The sequence below is a fragment of the Opisthorchis viverrini genome (genome assembly GCF_000715545.1).
Source record: "Opisthorchis viverrini unplaced genomic scaffold opera_v5_195, whole genome shotgun sequence".
Taxonomy (NCBI): domain Eukaryota; kingdom Metazoa; phylum Platyhelminthes; class Trematoda; order Opisthorchiida; family Opisthorchiidae; genus Opisthorchis; species Opisthorchis viverrini.
Genome location: NW_008751848.1, coordinates 524,781 through 542,338, shown reverse-complemented (window position 1 = coordinate 542,338; position 17,558 = coordinate 524,781). Strand labels below are relative to the sequence as shown.

At 39.7% G+C, this 17,558-nt stretch overlaps 1 protein-coding gene across 1 annotated transcript in view; it reads right to left on the bottom strand.

Moving 5' to 3' along the window:
- Positions 1 to 17,351, bottom strand: part of T265_07901 (hypothetical protein) — a gene marked incomplete at both ends in the record, with an annotated part of 72,032 nt that extends 54,681 nt beyond the window's left edge. Inside the window, one exon of the mRNA XM_009173558.1 lies at positions 17,281 to 17,351. The remainder of the gene's footprint in view (positions 1 to 17,280) is intronic.
- Between the last annotated feature and the right edge of the window lie 207 nt (positions 17,352 to 17,558).

Sequence of the window (17,558 nt, the reverse complement as noted above, 5' to 3'; positions counted from 1 at the left end):
TATATATATATAAAGTGTCTCACCAAAGAACACCGCGGCACTAATAATTGAGCCAAAATGGAATTATAAACGTAATTACTCTCTCTGAACCTGGCTTCTGTGATGCTGCGGAAAGAGAATTATTTGCACGTCGTTGAAAAGTAGGGGCTCTGACAAAACGATTACAAACATTCCTTTGTATACTTCATGTCGAAGGGTGATAACCACATACAAGAGAGAGGAGAAGAATTTTTATGGTGATGTTAGGAATGTGTGCTCTACTTCATCAGGTTAACATAACTTTCGTAAATCCCGTTCGACCCGGACAGGCGGAATATTGTTAGTTCGAAATGCCGAGAACTTCTAGCGTCTTTGCTTCATACATGTAAACTAAAAAGGCTTCTTGTGTACCGTTCAAGCTATGAAAATGAAAGTCCAGTTTCGTCGAAATATAATATCGCAATTCCTTAGGCTCTGTGAAAGTTCACGTTTAATTGGATCCAACTGGTTGCGTAGTCCCCAATAGTCAATTTGGTTGAATGACTAGGTAGCTAAAACATTCTGTTTATGTCAAATTAGACCCAAGTTATGGCAGAATGTCATGTTTTCGGACTTCAAAAGACACTGTTTAACGGTCAGCACAGTTTTTTTGACATGTGAAGAAAAGGGTGACTCAGTTTGGCGGTAGTAAATCCTATTCAACAGTAGCTGTTAACAAGAGGCACTTGACAGGAGTTCATTACTATCACAACGGACACTCTTGAATAGGAGAAAATTCCTGTATTGAAGGTAGATAAACTGAATAAAACCGTAAATTAAAATCAAATAAAGCTAGAAATCACATATTTAACGCATTAGATGAAAGTTTTCTTTGATTCGACTTGCCGCCCCAACCCTTCTTTCTTGGAAGAAAATTACTTTTAGACTTTTAAATGCAGTTTGACAAACCATAACCGGTTTTGCTTGTCACAAAATTGGAACCACTTGGAACCAAACAGGATCCCAATTTGCAAATTAGTACGGGTTCAGCGGAAAACGTAACTAACTCTATTTGAATCTCTAAGATTTTCTCCACCTTGAGGTTGTGTACAAAGGATGTGTGGTTCCAATTTATGAGATATTCTAGATGTCGCATTATATTTTCCTGCAGAAACACCGTATTGGGTGAAAACGGTTCGTTTCTGCTCAAATCTACAACACAGTCGTTCTAAACCAGACCACCAGTTAAACATGCATGGGGTTATCTTTGACTGCGCATTTTGTTTTCATTCAGGTTCATCAAGCTAGGTCAAAAACTAGTTGATTAGCAGTTTTCACAGTTTATCACAAAACCATAGGTCCACCAACTGACAACGCTTAAAATTTCATTAATTGATGACGGTTAAATGCTTGTTCCATAAACCGATTTGTAGTCTGCTGTAGATTTTAGTTCAAGATTACCCGCATTTGCTTCTTTTGTTTGATTTTCGGAATGCTACGTCCCATAATTGCGGTAGTGAGAAAGCTAAGGTAAGGACAAACAATCGTTTCCCAACATTCATGTGAATGCCTAAAATCACAGATCTGAGTTTCGTACTCAAATCAAACCCATCATTGTGTTCATTGAGTGCATCCTCTAATCCTTCTTCTTCGGGCTTTTAACTGATGTTTACATTCGTGGTTGTTTGAGTTGGCAAGCTGTTAGGACCTCTTCGATAATGCACGACAAGTTACCCACCTAATCGGGTACATGTACTGAGTGAAGTCCACGGAGGTTTCTCTAGTCTACCGTATGGTATTCTCTCGCCCAAACTGTACACACTCTGCGGAGAAAACTAATTTGTTGAGGCTGTATTACACGTTCTCAAATACTGCCCTAACGGACACATGTGGTGACATATTGCGGCACATTCGGTTTAAGCAAAATATCACTAACGGGAGATTCGGCTGGATTCCCGTCAAAACCAGGTCAACAGGCAAATGAGGGTATTTTGCAAACTGTTTTTGGACTTTTCGGTTGACGAGCAATTTAAAATAAAAAGTATAAATAAACGTTCTTGAAGGAGCCACCCACCACATGTTTCCTCCTTACCATGATTAACTGAGCAAAAGTAAGGATATTGTTAGTTGTTTCAGTTTGGTTATAAGTTGCCATCGTTTTTTACAGCTTCACGTTCACCCTGCGAACCCTAATTGGATCCAACCCCTCCAAAAATCCATGGAATAACTCTTATTTAGTAACTCCTTGTCGTGGGAGGATACTGGTGGTAAGAAGCAGATTGCACCCGTAGTGTTCCAGTTCTAATCAGACAGATTTATTGGTTTTCTCAATGTCATTATATCACCCATGATATATTGGGAGATTTGATGGCACAGCAGTAGGAATGAATACTACGAATGAATAGTACGAAGTGTTATTGATAAACCCACCAAAATAGCGTAGGAAATCTTATGAAATTGGCAAATCACAACAACCATCCAGATTAAATTGGCAATCAAGTGAATCTATTCAGGAAGTCTAGGGTCATGTTTGAGGTTTACTAACGACCTTAGTAGAGGACACTGATTAGGTTGTGTGGAAACTCTGAGACGACCACACTGACCTTGAAATTTCTGCACAGCTGTTGTTTTCGCATGCAAATTTTCCTAACAACCAATCGTAACAATTAACAATGTTTGCGTGCAAAATAATGGAGGGTAACTTCTGAAATGTCGCTCAATCGTCGTCCGTTACGGTGACCTCGTGAGGTAACGTGCTTTTACCCCAACTCGCAAAGCTGTGTCATTTGTATTTACTTCGAATGGGACAATAACTATTCATCCACTAAAGGCATAAAGTTATATGTTCATAAGATAAGCGTGTTGTAACACTTCAGGGTACAATCAAATGTTACGAGTAGAAGATTGTTCTCTAACTAACGACAAGTGCTATCGGTCCTGAAGGTGTTTTGGTTATTTGAGCATTTGGTGTAACAAGAAGGACATTATAAGGCAAAACAATATTAATCATTGGAATTTATTTGGTTGAAAATAATTAGTGGCGGGAAGCTGAGGGAAAAATGCATTCCAGCCGCAATTTAATAAGTTCAGGTCTATGGGAAGGGCCAACTGTGGTCCGAGTCTAACAGGAAAATTTTCAAGCAAACAACTCGTTTCCAATAGAGAACGGGCGGTTTCCTATTCAGTATGCGGAGAGAGAAATTCTGGCGCAAAACGCTTACGCTTTTTTTTAACTCAGGCATCTACGTTCCGTTTTTTGTTATAAACAATAATGTTGTGCAATGAAACGTTTTGACTAATGAACTCACTGACCAACTGCAGGGAGGCCGGAAACAGGCTAATCAACCACGTCAAATTATACACAGCAAAATTCAACGCTAACGAACCAGAAACTGGTGCCAATCCTCAACGGTGATCATGCGCATTTTTCGTAACGAACAAGTGATTTCTTCTCGCTATTAGCTTGTTTCTACACCCACCGAATGTTTCAATTCCGGAGATGCGGATGGCTAAGTGAGGTCAGCAGTACGACAACAAGTATGAACTCAAAGAGCGTTGCACGTCACTTCAAGAAGTCAATCAGCAAAATAACTAAGGCATTTCACCAGTTTAAAGCGCTGACCAAAGGAATCAGCGTCATCACCGATCGCATAAAATCAATATTAAATACCGATGTTCCGCTGCAGTATAATTGTACGTACAATTGTACGTATCATTCTACCTACAAAACCAGCCTACCGCAAATATCCCGTGGCGCTCACATCTTCAGGAGCTGGTTCAGGCGATCCCGACAGAAACGGATAACTGAAACGCTAATGATATTGATTGGCAGCCATACCTTCGGGGGTCTGCAGCCAAACACAGTGGGGATCACATGATCTTCATCATGGAAGGCTAATCGCATCGGCAACATCAGCTTTTGGTAATCCTTTCGAAACACTTCTGTCGGGTCGAAGTTTTGCCACTTCCCTGCATATGTTACTCTGATTTAGGCAAAAAAAACACCACTCTTCTAGGCAAACAATGATGAGATATGAACAAAGCACAGCTTAACTAACGCGGTTTTTAATGCTGGCACATTATTTGATAGAAACCCAAGTTGTGCGACCGGAATCCAGCTTTCTCTTTGCCTCATCACGTATTCAAGACATAATACTTTGGGCTATCTGGAACTTATAATCAAAAGTTTGCAGATTTCTCTATCCCCATACTGTTTACTTCAACAAACCGAGGCATGGTCGGAACAACTGTAAAGTACGTTTTATGTTCAGACTACCCACAGAGTTCGGAAACTTTCATTCCATTTGCCTATGAACGAGTGAACATTTGGAGACAAGTCATGCGTTCAAGATTAAATGCTTTATTGTATGAAAAGACAGGTGAAGGAAATAGTCTCTGCTTAAAAATTGGAAAGAAAAAGGTGCGTGGTGAAAAGCAAGCTAACCTATTGTGGTGGACAATTGTAAAATCAGGAACCCAAGCAGTAATTTACTGCAAACTCTAAATGATTGGCATCCAGCTCTGTTGCCCTGCTTTATCTAGCTTTCGCATGACATACCAGGTTACACTGTGTGTTTAAAATTACAGTGGGAGAAAGCCAAATGAACGGTAATGCGCATCGTAGTATATTGCACTCAGAACAACAGACAGAGACCTCCTTTTCATAACTGCTAGACAGGAGTATTTGTCATACTTTAAAAAATCAGATAGAGTTGACTTCCAGGAGGCCGCACGCCGTTAATCAAGGAAATATACGGAATGGAATCTGTCTCCAGCGCTGGTTTTAAATACATCTTGTCTAACTAAAAAACTCGTGAATTTTGCAGCCAAGTTGTTGCGGTCTGAAGCATTATTGCACACTCATTTGTGGCAAATCCGTTGGACGCGTTTAACAATTTTTTACCTGTGATCTCAGAGTTCAGTTTTATTGTAAAGATTGTGAAATATCATTGATTTTGATGTTAAGTTGGAGGCTTGGAGGCCATAAAATTGTATTAGGTCAGTAGCCGATTCATATTTATCTCACGAAATTTTGTATCAAAAGCGAACTGTTCCGCAGCAATGAATCCATCGGTTGTTTACACCACTGTTCCGGAACGATGAGGGCAGTAAGTTTATTTACATTTTGGCTTCCGTGCTAGACTGTCCGATGAGTCACACGGCATATTTGACCTGATTGATGACTTTGGGCAACCCACCCATTTTCATGTAGACAGCGCTTGCTGAACCNTCGGTATCGACAACCACTAGAACACCGAAAACTCGGGAAGGAAAAAAACTGTTCGGTGGGTCCAAGACAAATATACGACGCGTGAACAGACACGCCTAATTTAAACAAAACGTTTGCTCTAGGGGCTTGGTAAACCAGAAGGATTTCAAAGATAACACCCTAGTTGAGACAAACCTTACCCAGTCCTCTAGTTGGATCACACTAATTACGAAACACTTGGTTGAAAAATCTTTGGATACGGCTAATCAAACCAGGTTTCACCCCCGGTTTTCGTAAATATACTCGGAACGTCTCTCAAACTGTGGGAGGAAGCACATAGTGCCAGCTTTATGTAGCTATGACGGCACACAGAATGATCATTGCTTGTTAACCTATCCTGACTACATTCTCTTATTGATTGTCCAAACCCTGTCCTGCTACCAAAAAACAATGCACGGTAATTACATGCTTGGGAGGAAGCACATAGTGCCAGCTTTATGTAGCTATGACGGCACACAGAATGATCATTGCTTGTTAGCCTATCCTGACTACATTCTCTTATTGATTGTCCAAACCCTGCCCTGCTACCAAAAAACAATGCACGGTAATTACATTACATGCTTGACTTTTCTCTTTACACTCAACAACATTAGGGTGAGCTCAGTTAAGTCCTAGTCCCTTAAGATGTTAAATACATCAGCATTAGTATTGCAGAAGTAATGCAACACAGTATACCATGGTAACGCACTTTAACTTCAACGGTGTTGTTTGACAGACCGCAACAAAAGCGACCACACAGAGTGCACTGGTAAGCTTAATTAAGCATCAGTGTCTACAAGAGTTCAAATTTTCAGTACTTATGGGGAACGACGGATCCTACCTAGCTGATAACATGTTGGTCTACGGGAGCAGTCGGTGTACATAGCAGTCAACCCCTTGTTCATTTAACCAAATTCGCTTATTTCTCTTCGACTCGAAAGTGGAGCACAGACGTGTTACGGGACAGAATTGTGAGGTAAAGCCAGCCAAAAACATGTTCATTGACTAATAAATGACGCATTTTTATGTTCGCATCCATCCATTTTATTAGGTATGTCTCAAGGGATTTCTCATCAATATTGAGAAGTCTTACATTTTGTGGCTGTTCACTGAAGCTTGCTTCAGATGTTAATTTTAGGCTGTTATCATACCAGTAATTTTTTCTCCACTTGTGTGCTTGTTTATGCGTACATCGTTTCAAAGCTTCTAATAATAATATGGTACACATAACTGTGTGCAAAACTATATCGTTATCTTGTTCCTTCAAAAACCTTTTACTAATCGACTTTCAAATTCGGGCAAACAGGTCAGTCTTACACAAATTTCAAGCTATAATGGCCGCCCAAAGTGTATAAGGTACATTATTGGGTACACTGTGGAATAAAGAATTGGTTCATTTGTCATCCTTTTAAGGTGTCAGCATCAAAAAAGCAATTCGAATTGGAAGGTGTGTACTTTTTGTTACCTGCGTTCACGAAAGAACAAGCGAGAGTTATTGGTAAACATTCCAGCAGGATGACTTGGACAACAAAACCGAAAACAAATTTGCTTGTAGATGCAATTGGAGGTGACATATGCTTTGTTACGTCAAGAAATAAAAACAACTTTGTCACATATATGACGAAATTTTAATCCCACGCGGTAAAACGATAGGTCATTGGAAGCTAACTATATGTGCCGTTCACCAGACCAAGATGATCGATACGCATTGTCCGTTGACTACAAAATATATCAGACGAACCGGATGATTGCCTAGGAAACTCAATAGAGTGTGTGCTTAAAGTAGGCTCAATTATGTGCAAACGATTGCATGTGATTGGTGGCTTGCGTTTGAAGTAAAGCAGAAAAGTAATCACCAAACACGAAGACACAAATGTCGATACTATTACTTGGAAGGGCAGTTTGATACATGCCACTTAAACCCGTCTCATGGGCAGTCGATGGATTAGTCACACCTAGGTGGTCAGAAACTGGATACAGGATTTGGAGTGAAGTGTGGTTATAATAAATTGCGTACAAAATATTCACCCATAATGCAGTGCTGAAGAAATTAGTCAAAATGTTACTTTTACAGGAGTGCACATTGTAAACGATATTCATTTAGGTGCGTGTCCAAAAATCAAGGCGTACACGTTGTAACGTCCGCTTAATTTATGTCAAAAACGGTGTTTAAAGAAGTGTGGGTTTCGAGAATCTCATGTTCACATCATTGGTGTGGAAATCTCTCCTTCCCTGGGGCAATTAGTCAGGCGAGTCTGTCAAAAAAGGACAGAGCCGTGGATTCAAGAATACTTCTTGCTGGAATACAACATTTGTTTTAAGATGTTTTTGACAAAACTCATCAAATTTCCAATCTGGTTGATTAGTTTTTCTCACCTTTCTTCCTCAACAAGTGTTCAAGTGCTCTTAAGGTTATTCAGAGAGTAACTTAGCGTTGTGAACCTGTGAACCACGTGTCATTCAACGGTAAGAAGATTGCAGTAAAAACACTCTCCCAGTGATACATGATATATTTGTTTTTAAATCGCAAAAACAAACCGTAATTTTACAAATGTTTTGATAAACAACTAAAATTAGCCTGTGCTGTAAATATGGAACAAACCAAGGCAAAATGGGCACATTTAGGTTTTGACTGTTATTGTCTTGTGTAACAGCAGACAAATAAATACGGTTGTGACTAAAAAATTCCCCATCATTTGATCCACCCCGAGGGATGGGACCAGGTGTTTCCTTTGCCTTTAGCACATTCTCGCACATATATCCGCGGTTGGCTAGCCACAACAACTTGTTAGATGGCAAATTTCATTGTTTTTTTTACAGTAAGGACGCGCAATTATTGTCAGCGTTCTGTGCTGGAAACACTGGCGGTTAGAAATCAAGTGGTTAAAAGCTTTTGCTATTAAGGCATAGCAAAAACAGATGAAACTGTCTTGCGATTAAAAAGAAATTGGGAGTCATCACCGATTTATTTTATTGCTATGAGGATTATGAAACTGAAATGACATTTAATTACTTTCATATTGAGGATGATGAATAAGATTTTGCAACGTCTTCATTTACAACTTGCTAACAAAACTCCGAAACGTCTGCAAACAGGCACTCCAATAACAACTCTGAACGAAGTTAACCTTGGTGATCGAATTGCGTAACCATGGCCAAATAAGAGTGTGCCACGTTTGAAGCTGCTAGTTCGGCCATTGAATACTCGATTCGTTACGGTGTATATGGTCTCGTCGCACGTCTGGTATGCCTAAAGGTTTCGTTTCTTGGTCTGGGAGTGAGAAGCGATTCCACTAGAATTTTGGAGGAGTTGCAGCTTAGCATTAGTTTTGCTTTGGCTCAAGTCTGATTTGTTCCTTTTTTTTAAAACATGCACAAACTGGGATCATGTAATACTGTTTCGTTTGTGAGTTATTATAAAATTCGTCTTTTGGTACAGATGACAGTGTAGGTGACGGTTCTTATCAGGTTCCATTTGTACCATTCGAGCCACTGAGAGGCTTCAACCTGTTACCTAAAGACATTATGTCTGACATTCGTGCACCTCGTAAACGTTTTAACACCCCAGCACTCCGTTAAGCCAACAAAGATCAAAAGTTATAACAGGTTATCAGCATTCCCTTTTTCTTTAGCATGTTTTGAGTACATCTTAACCCCTCTAAGTTTGTATTTGGTCGAGCCAACCAGCATGCAAATCAACTTCTAGGTGCAGGAATCTAAGGCCAGTTGTTCCAAAACATGACGAAAGCAGCTAGTTTAACTTCTATATCATCGTGTCAACATAATATCTTGTTTATTTACACTTCCAACAAACAGCGGACACTATTCATTGTGGTCCTCAAGATTCCAACACTTGAAATACATAAACCTGATAGTACTTCATAATTTAACTTATCTTCGCTAATTCGGAGGTCTTCATTTGTGCAACGTCATTGTCATCGTTAGCAATATAACATTAGTGTGCTACACTTGATGCTTTGCTACTATATCAATACTTGACTGCTTTGCAACCCGACTACTGTGTACCGCATCCTCAATTTGGTCCTTATTCCGACCACCAACCCAATTCTTGACTGTCATCACTTTCATTGCGTCCTAAAATATCTAAACTCAAGTTACTGGAAACACTTTATACAATCATCAGGAACAAACCTGTGCAGTCACCGGTCTAGGAGGAATGTTACCGATCCTTAGGCGACATGTTAACATAACTGTCGCAGACATTGTAAAACTCTATCAAACCAACCAAAAAACGGAGGCATTCGGTCTTATTCCTTGTAAAACTCTTAAACTTCTGACTGTAAACCCTTCAGAACAGACAGGCAATGGCAGTAAAATAGAACTTTTTGAATAATATATTTCACTCAGCAGACGAATGTATAAGTTTCTTATTGGCCATTTGCTGTTGTTGTGTTTGTTTGTTCCGTTTGGTACAGAATGCTCTCCTTTATCTGGATTTGTGTCGTCTATTCTGCGCTTAGTTGCTGGTTCAATTTTTATTTGCCCTACAATATCAGCGATCGTGCATCTTTTAGTCCTGTTATTATTCATAAATTTCGTTTTCGCTCAGGCGATTTGGTTGCTAGTATCTACTTTGGTTGCGCCATTTCATACATAAGTGATTAAAAACCAAAACCATATTTAGATTTGATGTTGTCGTTGTGATTGAAGTTCCTCCAAATTATCCCGTTGAATATTCCCACTTTGAAGTTTGGTCAGTTGTTTCAGCTCAGTCGTCTTTCATTGCTTATAATCTGAATTATTTCTATTCTCTTGACACGCCATGCGCTGGCCACAAACTTATTTCCGTAGCTTGCAATTTATCATTCTTTACTGTAGATTGATTATGCCATACAAATAACCCATCTGTTGCAATGGCTTCACGCACGTAGTTTAGCCATGAACAAGCTGTGATATCTCGGATTCCTGATGTTGTGTAGTTTCATCCGAGCGCAAGAAGCAGCCTAAGCTTTGCTTGCCAGCACGTTAAGCTAACGGTGGAAAAACTATACCAAAAAGGCACCCACTAATCGTTGAAGATTTTTTGCGTTTCCCAACAGCGTTGGTGAAAAAAAACACCAGAGTCCTCACGGAAAATTGAATTATGTAACGTGTGCACCAACCTGTAAACTCAAAAAGCCTTGCATTATATTGATTTTGGACGGTTCGTAAATACCTCCGTTCAGTTTTCGCTGGATACATGTTGGTTTGCAAAGAACTAATGAAGTGTTTCTTAGTCCTATGTGGCGCTACACCCCAACTACTGTGAATGTTTGTTACTTATGTGAACAGCCGAGCTACCTAAAAATCATCCGGTGATCCATCTACCAAGATGTGATCGATCAGCAAGATGCAATCCTGTCGAGATCCAATGTCACTCGTACTTTGTTCCATTTTAAGCACTGCATTTGTAATTTTGAATGTCTCTTAATGTGCTGGTTTTGATGGAATACAAGATGAATACGAGTGAACAGTTTGAAATCGGATGGCAGCTTTAGGTAAAGCCGACAAGACGGAAACTGCTACGTAGGAACGAAAGAATACGTAGTATTCAACTACTGTGTACATTCAGTTGGATAACACGTGACCTGGTGGGGCGAATTATGTCTAAAAATATAAGGTTCATTTAGATAGACCACAAGCCGTTTTGATTGACACTAAATATAATTGGCCCATGCAAACATGTCTGTTGACATTTTAGATAGATTAGAGTAAACCGTCGACTACCTCAAATGTGTGCACCTTTACAATTTCTGTTGATAAACGCATAAACTTTTGAGCAGTTAATGTAAAATATCATCACCGCAAACGATGCAGATTTTCCAAAACACAGTGCTACTACTTCCCTTCACTGAATGCAAAACAAATGTCTAGATGAATTAACTCGGGAAATCTTTTTATGCCGGAATTTGCCATTCCTAACAAGCGGTCGTTGACGGTGGTTGCAAACCCTTCCTCACCAATCGAGGTATGTTATTAATGTGTTGAATATGGAAATGCTTGGTTGTTGCGCATGCGCAGGTTGATACACGGTCTACCCAAACAGGTCGACATTATCCGACCAATGCTTCACTGGGTGAGCATTCCATTTAGATTGTTCGTTTAGCTGCCTTAAGATTGATGGATATCCGTTTAGATTTCACACTTGGTTACTGTCACCCTGCCGTGACCCTCGGTTATTTGCCTCAACAAAGAGCCTCATTTCTTGTTCAGTTGGTCTGCCAAACGAGGCTTTCTCAGTGCTACTATTACTTTGGCTGTTCCTCGCTCGTAGTAGTGTGTTGACTTGGTCGATTTCCGTATGCAGACCGGCCGCATTTTTGCGGAAAGCCATGCTTCTATAAATCTTCTCGTGTCTTGTACTTTTGTGTTCCATAATCTTCAGTTTTTAAACCAGACTCGTGTTCCTTCCGATCTCCATGTGTTGAAAAAAGGATAATGGACCATTCTTTTTATGGTTGCACTGTGTCCCCTCGCCCACATGGAATTTGACGACCCGTCTGCTCAATGAAATATTGGTTGCAGTCGGTTTCAGATAATTCAGAAACCAACTTTATTCCACAAACCTTTGTTCGATTTTTCCGTCGTTTTGAGGTCAGTTTTCAATTTGTTGGCTGATCTATGGGCCACTGTATTTCCTGTTTGCTGTAGCAGCCTTGGAATGTATCCAGATATCTTGGTATGCGGGATAGCTGTGTGTTTCATTGTTCACTTTTGACGTTTCTGTCAAAGTCTTTCTGATATAGTGTCTGAGGTTTGCGTTCTTGTGAAATAAACAATGGATGCAGTTTTCTTTCTCCCTGAGCCCTACTGCTTTTAGTGTGTCGATGCTTTCTTGGACAGTTTGAATGCAATTTTTTCTGTGATTTGCAAAACAGTTGCCTAGACAACACAGTATTTGATCCGAGCGCGGTGTCTTCTGTTATAAACACGTTTAAACAGTTCCATCCATGTTTCTCCTGACCCATACACTCTAGATTGTTGTTGGATTTTTTCTGTTTCATCTTACCTTCGATGCCTTTGAGAATCTTTTCTAGAAATTTAATGCATGTTCGTCTGCATCCGGTTTCGCAATTACAAGTGTGTCGTCCAGGTGACGTAGTCAGACCTTCGTTTTTATGAATGGTAGCGCAGTACATTTCAGGTTCTATGTCATCGATTAGAAGATGAATCCAGGACCTGGCGGTCCCATTGGTGCTCCTTCAGGGTTTTCGACTTCCATCCCATTCACGAGTAAACACCTTCGTTTTTATTGTTCCTGGGGTGTCTGGGTTCTTCTGAAAATTTAATCGTAAGTTCCCCAGCGGTGGCTTCAAGCATAAGCATAAATTAGTCACTTGCCTTGAAAATAAGTAGATTCTTTAGAAATTCTACGGCATTATTGGTTTAGTGTTGTGACACAAGAATAAAATGCTTCAATCTAACACAGAAATCTGCTGAATGGTCAGCTTTTGCTTGTATAACTTCGTGGCCGCTTGGCCATATAGGGAATTCTGGTTCATCCAACACCACTGTGAATTGTCATTCATTCGCTGAAAGTATCATAACAAATTTATTATTTTTGATTCTCAAGTGCATTGATGCTGTGTTTTTATTTTTTTGTATTTACCGGTACATTGGCCTGCTGCTGAGCCATTGCACCCATCATGTTTTTCAGAGGGTTTTCCAAGTTGCCTGGATAGTCTTTATGAAACGCTTTCCTGAATTTACGTGAACTCAGCGTACGTGGAGATATGCTTCTGGTCCAGCGGTTATTGTATTTTGCTCTAACGTCCATGTGGAGTTTGCTCAGTTCATTTAACGAAGCAAAGCGCTTTCGGCATTAGTGTCCCATTGCTGTTGTCGGACTTTGCGAACAGATAATTGTAGGCTCATTAGATATACCCACATTTACTATTGTTCTCCACTTTCTGGGGCCGATCCGGGTACCCGTTATCAACGGTTTCAATGTTCTTCTAATATCATGTTGTGCAAAGTCCGAAGGTTCATGGGGATCAATACTTGATCCTTTGTGGGAGTTTGTCTTTCTGTAAGCATTGATGAAGCAAATACGGTTGTGTACGCGTGAAAGCTTTTTGACAGGCGAGGGTCTTTTATAGTCAAGGTTGACTAAGCCTGTCGGGACCAAGTGGGTTTGTGAGTAAACTCTTAACTGTAATTTACAACGTACACTCAAAACTTTTCAAACGTGAACGAGCTATTAATGCTTTTTTATGATTCATGTGCATGAGCCCCCCCGTCGGAACCAAAGTTAGTTAGCTTAGTCAACGCTAAATATAGAAAGGTTGGCAAGTCTGTCAAGTGTAATTGTACTACCACTCAAGTGACTAACGATTGTTGACAACAAAACATTTCCGCTGCCTTCACTTCCCCCCTGCTGATTCAACATCACGTTGAGTCAATCAGGTAACGATAGGGAAGAGCTCGGTCTACCAAAAGCGGCGTGTGCCAAATAGAGCACCGTGATCAGAAAACCTGATACAAATCCAAATACATCAAACTGCTGCAGGTATCAGTTACCGGAACACTTTATCCATTCCATAAAACCAGTAACTGAAAATAAACTAGAGAAAGATTATGCAGCTGCACCTCATACTTTGACAGAAAACAGTATTAAAGGGGCTACATTTTTGTCTACAACGATGTGTGGGACATCGCCATGCGGAGGCAGAAGTCATGAATTCTGAATCCGCATAAATCAACCTAATTGACAACCAATAACTATCTGCCCTCTGGACAGGGATGATCTCCAAGGAGAAAAAAAGTACAAGCACACTCAGTTCCCCAGCCTCCACACAAACCACACTCCCACAAATGAGCCTGACTAATCAGAATGGCATACTCAGTATTGATTGTTTCAGTGGCAACACAAACCGGAACACATTTTCTTCTCTAATTGACTTTGGATAGTTGGCACCTGAGGGAATTCGATTAAGTTAAATGAAACACTGAACAACACAATTCTGCTCTTATTTGTTGTGTTCTGTCTGAGTTAACAATAATCATGAAACTCTAAATATACCACAAAATTTACCTGAATTCCGTACGGATAATCTCAGACAATTCTTAATCCCATATGTGAGCACAAACAGTAAAATGTTGGTTCAAACCGGGTGTTAAAGTTACGAAAAGTTAGTAAATGACTATTTTTTATTTATGACTTGCCATACGCTATATTGAGAATAAAGAAGTTCGTATTTCATACGGCACAAACGTGCTTGTCTATTTTTGCGAGTAATCATTCAGCTTATAGCATCTAAAATACTCGTGTGTCTGTTATACTTTTTGTAAATAGTTAATGCGAGATATATGCCAAACGCGATACAACGTGCTTGTTATTTTTGCGAGTAATCATTCAGCTTATAGCATCTAAAATACTCGTGGGTCTGTTATACTTTTTGTAAATAATTAATGCGAGATATATGCCAAACGCGATAAAATAACCTTTAGCTATTTTTGTAATAAAAAGCTACATATGGCAGCGACTCCACCGGGCTGCAAAGACAACTGCTTTATCCAGTTACCTACCAGGTGCTCTAGACAGAAAGTGACAAGTAATGCGCGGGCGATACAAGAAATCATATTGTAGGTTGCAGAAACAGTAACGAGATAATATGTTAATTGGCGCACGTTAAATGAGGGGTTCTATTGCATAATGAACTAATTCCCATTAAAAAAATCAGGAATGACAATTTTCAAAGGTTGGACAAAACAAATATGTGGGGTATTTTACAGGTTTCAGGTCATCAGTTTTCCACCAGTCTGAGCGTTTAAAATTAGCCTAATCGATACAAAAACCACAAAAGACCGACTTTTTCCAACTAGCGCATGATTGACCGACACGGCCTTGGTGTAAATGCTTTCAAAAAAATCTGGCCCCGTTTCACATGAGTAGGACAATAAAGGTTACGTGATTGGTAAACGTTTCATACGAATTTTTATGGAATTCTATCCGGTTAGTATACCTCGAAATAATGGATAAAGATAGCCGCATTTTTGTTCAAGGGATAATGATGTGACATTATACAAATATCCTTAAACGTTAACCAACTCAAACAAAACCCTGCCAAGTTATGCAAAATAAACTTATGCTGTATATTCGAAAGTGTAGACCGCCGGACAATTTAAACTGGTCAACAATTCCTTCAACTAGAGTTTTATCTGTAAAATCATGGAAAAAGATCCCCTTTCCTGAATAAATATTAGACAGCTTAAGGTGAATTAAAGTTAGTTAGCAAGGAAAAAGCCGTTCTCAACTGAAAACGGAAATAGTTATCAAGAGGTAGCTTCTAAAGAAATCTTTGGTTCGGAATCTCAAATGCGGCTGAAAGTTTTTGTATTAGGGTCCTCATTCACTCGTGGGTTTTCATTTAATCATAAGGTATTATTTGTTTATCAATGGAAATTTTGTCACGCAAGTGACGCCAATCTACCCTGGAAGATCGAGAATCGCTGTATAACTCTTTCGGTCCTTTTGGGAACTTCTAGTAGCACCCGTCCCACGAAACTCAGGGGTTTTCAAACCCCGATCTTCAGCCCAATATTTGATGACCGAAACGTTTGGCTACACAGGCGTGTGATTTGCGGCGTGACGATCATGGGTATGACTCAAATCATGGGGCAACCTTTGTTGACTGACGACTTCCCAGATGACGGTTTTATTTCCTTACTAAGATATTTTTTGTTGGTGGAGTGGATTCGGACTCTTTGATGTAAAACGTGCAGCGCTGTATTATTTGAAGAGATTCACCCATTTAAAATGTGAGTAAAACAGCAGAACTATTAAGATACAGCCGTCTTTAAAATGTTGGATGTGTTTAGCTGTGTTTCAGAATCCACATCTTAATAACTTATTTTGTTCTCCTTGGACAGGTTATATGCTAACATCCTTTTTTTCTGGAAAACTCCCCAGGAATTGTTGTACTGTACATAATTGGCGCATACATGCTTCCAAGCTAGTAACGGCATAGAGTAGTATGCTACTTTTTTCCTGACTCAAATTATCAGAAGCACAACCAAAATGAGCATAAAGACGGCGAAGAATGGCAATGTATGTTTGGCATCATAGGTTTTACCTTGATTCATAAAACAACAACAGGTATCCTTCCTTTTTGGCAAGACCAGAATGTTTGACACTCATAAAAAATTGTGCGTTTAGACAACATATCATAAGCTAGTCAGCGACAAACGGTGATGATCTTTGTAAGAAAGTGTCGGTATACGCGTGTGGGGACTGAAGCAGACATTTATGAAAAAACTAAAACGCGGTCTAAGGAAGACTTGATGTCTAGGTTATAGCTGATTGTTGGATGTGCACATGTCTACCAAACAGCACTTTATATATTCAGTTTCTGCCCTCGCACACAATCAATCGTTTTGCTTCTACTTTGTAAGCGGGTTTTTGTTTCGATTCAGTGCCACCTTTTCTTTGATGGCAGAATAAGGTCAGTTGTATCAGGATATTTTGATAATAGACTGTAAAATATTTTTCCTAGGACTGTTGATGAGCAACGAACCTTATAAACCAATTTGCTTAATGCATTCCACAAGCCTGTGTGCTTACACCGTTCTTCAGTCTGTCGTTTAACTATCGCATAGCTTGTGAACAGACAACGAATACAAACAGTTTTGTCCAGAAAATTTAGGCTTGCAGGTTAAAAGTTACGCCCAGTGATAAAAGATTTTGCAACTAAAGTAAAAATATACCGCGTTCACAAAACAAGCTATCAAGCGTAGTTTGTCGTTCCTTCTTATGCATGCAAGGTGCCGTTTGCATGAAACTTGCAAATTTCCAAAACTAAATTGCAGAGCTTAAGATACATTATACCGACCCTATGCCACCTCAAGGCAGTTAGAAGGTAGAATTTTGAAACCTAAGGAAACTAATTCCGTGATTTTCAAAAATTTTACCACCGGACGTATTTAGGAATAAAACATTTATTTGAAATAAACCTTTGCTTGAGGAAACGCTTATCAAACGTTTATAAAAATAGATTCCGTTTTGTAGCGTTCACTTATTGTGTACAGCACCCAACATAGAATCGCCCTCGCAAGTGTGCGAAGGTTTGACTTACCAAAACGAGGATCACAAATTTGCACGCATCCACTTAATTTTGCAAGCAAATATACTCCGAATACTCGATTGTCACCGCCGAATATGTTTTACCATAATACAGCTAGGGATTTCTTGTCATTTTACGAGGGTGCAATGTTTACTGTGGATAACCAATCGGCGTCCGCCTTTTGTGCTAAGTGACACACATCAGGTTTTCCTGAGTTTTGGTTGGATGACAGCCGAGACAACTGAAAGAAACCGCCTGCGTAAACAGGTTTTAAATCACGAGTCTCGTTT